Here is a 4,015-nt window from a genome sequence, read left to right on the forward strand (position 1 = left end):
TTGAGGCAGTAGCCGTCCGAGCCGTTATCTTGAATAAACTGGTCACAATTTGCTCTATTTATATACCTCTTTAGAACAAACTTAGTAAACAAGAATTCCAGGCATTAATTGATGAACTTCCAGAACCGTACCTTCTCCTTGGAGATTATAACACACATAGCAGTCTGTGGGGTGTCTCGCGCTGCGATGCACGAGGTCGTCTAATTGAACAGTTTCTGTTCTCCTCTGGCGCGTGTCTCCTCAATAGGAAAGAGGGAACATAGTATAGCCTCGCAAACCATACCTACTCATCAATCGACCTAAGCATATCATCTCCATCGCTTCTTCCAACACTTCACTGGAAAGTCATTAGTAATCTTTTTGTAAGTGACCACTATCCTGTAGTTCTGAGATCAGCAGTCCAATGGAAGTCCTCCACAGCTTCCGAAACGGATGATGAAAAAGCCGATTGGGACTAGTTTTACAAGGCTGCTAGCTTAAGTTGGACTGACATATGCGGCTATGTGTTAGATGCAGCTTTACAATACTTTACTGCTTTTGTTATTGAAGCTGCAGCTAAGTTCATTCCGCAAACATCTGGACTGGCCAGAAAACGACGAGTCCCCTGGTGAAACAGCGAATGTCGAAACGCTCGCAAACAACAAAACAAAGCATGGAGACTGCTTCGAGACTCACCGACTGCTGACAAACTTGTCAATTTTAAAAACATCAAGTCCCAAGGCAGCAGAATTTGTCGACAGGCCAGGAGGGAGAGCTGGCAGAGGTTTATATCAGGAATCAATACATATACACATGAACCAAGAGTCTGGAAAGTGGTCAGTAGGGTAGTAGGACGAGAACAACGTCCTCTTCCTCTAGTAAGCACACAAGGCAATGGTTTGGAAGACCAAGCGAACTCCTCTGGTGCACATTTTTAACAAGTCCCCAGCTCGTCCCAGCGTTTCAACGATACAAAGCAAAAATAGAAAACCGAAAATAGAATTCAAATCCACAAACAATGAGCCATACAATGAACCTTCCTTCATAGCTGAGTTACCAGCATCATTAAACTGCTGTAACAAAACCGCCCCAGGCTCTGACCGTATATTATACGAAATGCTCAAACGTCTGCTTCCAGAAACCCAAAAAGCCCTCCTTTCCTTGTATACTGCCGTTTGGTTTTCCGGTGAGATCTCTTCCACCTGAAAAGAAGCTACCATTATTGCAATTTTTAAGCAGGGCAAGGACTCATCTTTAGGATCAAGCTACAGGCCCATAGCATTGACAAGTTGCCTTTGCAAGGTTTTTGAAAAAATGCTGAACAGACGATTGATGTATTTTCTTGAAACAAATAGACTGCTTGACCCTTACCAGTGCGGGTTCCGAGAAGCCAAGTCCACTACTGACCACCTTGTCCGTATCGAGTCACAAATTCATGATGCTTTCATTCATAAACAATTCTTTTTGTCAGTGTACCTCAATACGGAGAAGGCCTATGACACTACGTGGTGCTTTGGCATACTCCGAGACCTGTCACACCAAGGTGTGTGGGGCAGAATGTTGAAAATAATCGAAAGTTACCTGTCTAATCGGACATTCCGTGTTCGAGTGGGCACTGTGTTGTCCTGTACATTTGTTCAAGAAACAGGAGTGCCGCAAGGAGGGGTATCGAGTTGTACACTTTTTATAGTGAAAATGAAGTCTTTGCGCCTCGTTATTCCACGAAATATGTTTTACTGTACTAATTCTGACGACGTGCAGGTCGGCTTTAAGGCCTGTAACCTCTCAGTGTGTGAACGTCAGGTTAAACTAGGTTTGAACAAGGTATCTCAATGGGCAGATTAAAATGGTTTTAAACTGAACGCGCAAAAGAGTACCTGCATCTTGTTCTGCCGAAAGAGGGGCGTTCATCCCGATCCCGAGATTGACCTGCAAGGTCAACGTCTCTTTGTGAAGACGGAGCATAAATTTCTGGGCCTAATATTAGACACAAAACTAACCTTCGTCCCATACATCAAGTATTTAAAAGACAGGTGTTTAAAAACCATGAATATTTTGAAAATGTTATCACGAACTACGTGGGGCAGTGACAGGAAATGTTTTTGGAATCTATATAAAAGCCTCGTACGCACGCCGTAGATTACGGTGCTATAATCTATCAGTCTGCGACAACATCAGCCTTAAAGATTCTCGACCCTGTCCACCATCCAGGCATACGTCTCTGTACGGGTGCTTTTCGAACTAGCCCCGTAGAGAGCCGGTACGTAGAATCAAATGAATGGTCTCTCCATCAGCAGAGATGTTACCTGTCTTTTACATACTATTTCAAAGTTAACACTGATGAGGAACATCCCGCTCACTACACAGTAAGTGATCTGTCCAACTGTACCTTGTTCAATAACCGTCGTTCGCTGAGACAGCCATACTCACTTCGTGTCAGGAGGCTCGCTGAGGAAACAGCTGTGCCACTTTTAGAACAATGTTTGATGGCTCCAGCAGTATATCTGCCACCATGGAAGTTGCAAGTCATAGACTGCGATCTATCTTGCATGGAAGTCACTAAACACGCACCTACTCTACATATACGCACGCACTTCCTCGAACTCCAACACAAGTACACCTGCCCAGAATTTTTCACAGATGCTTCGAAGCCCCACACTGGTGTGTCCTATGCAGCTGTTGGCCCATCTTTTTCCAACTCCGGTATTTTGCACTCCGAAACAAGCATCTTCACAGCAGAGGCTCACGCGGTATTTGTGGCTGTCAAGCATATTAAGAAACTGAAACTTCAACGTGCGGTAATATACACAGATTCGGTGAGTGTAGTGGTGGCTATTAAAACTCTGCGAAAACATAAAAATCCTGTCCTTGTGTCCTTGTACTCTCTGTTATGCACGATATACGCTGTTAAACGGCATGTTGTAGTCTTCTGGGTGCCGGGGCACCGCGAAATCGCTAGAAACGTGTTGGCGGATCAGCTGGCCGCATCTGCCCAAGACAACACTGGCGCCAATACATCTGTAGCTGTCCCTGCGCTTGATCTGAAACCATTTCTAAGACGATAGCTTAGGGCGTACTGGCAGCGCCTATGGGATTGGCAGACAGAAAACAAACTGCATGTTGTCAAACCGAGACTTGGAAATTGGCCCACAGTATACAGATCACGCTACACACAAGTCACACAAGACTACAGATAGGACATACACACTCGACAAATTCATAACTTCTGTCTGGTGGCTATGCACCATTGTGTGAGAGATGTGGAGAACCGCTCACGGTTCTTCACATCCTTGTCCAATGCAGTGATTTAGATTCTTTTAGAAAGAAAGCACTTTTTATATCCCTTCCGACAACAGATACCCTTGCACTTATCAATGTTCATCGGTAGAGAACCCGTTTTTCCTCATAAATCACTGCTGGCGTTTTTAACAGATGTACATACTTTTAATGTCATATATTCAGGCGCTTCGTAGCACGATCTCAGAAGAGAGCTCGCTGTCAAGGTGGCTGCAACTACGTCACTGTCCCACTATCATGACGTCACGTCATTTAGTATTCTTGCACATAGTTCACGTCCATGTAATGATTTTAATGCTTCTATGTTTTTACCCGCGTTAGCACGAGGCATTTAGGGCCATTTTACAGCCACGCATCATAACATTCATTGTTTATATCTCTAGTCTATCAAAATGGCGCTCTTTGGCCATCGATTGGCCCTTGCGTCATTGAAAACCACTCATCATCATCATCACTCGCCCTGCTTGGCGCTCTGTGTTGCAGCAGTAACGCTCAGTCGGCGAGTGGGTTAAGAGTTATCGTTGACGTAATGCGCGAGCGGCAAAGCAACACCTTAAATGACATAGGCAGCGCTGTATGTTCTTAACGACGGCCTACGAGAAAGGCACAAACGAAGCCTCCTAAACAAGCTGTTCTGAAGTAACCTAGTTGTGCTAGTTATTTCGCCTACTTCATTCGCGCAGGAATGCGATCAGTGGTCTTGAAACGTACACTTTCATGTACATGCCATGGAAAGCAT

Source organism: Rhipicephalus microplus, chromosome 3, assembly GCF_043290135.1.
Source record: "Rhipicephalus microplus isolate Deutch F79 chromosome 3, USDA_Rmic, whole genome shotgun sequence".
Classification (NCBI taxonomy): domain Eukaryota; kingdom Metazoa; phylum Arthropoda; class Arachnida; order Ixodida; family Ixodidae; genus Rhipicephalus; species Rhipicephalus microplus.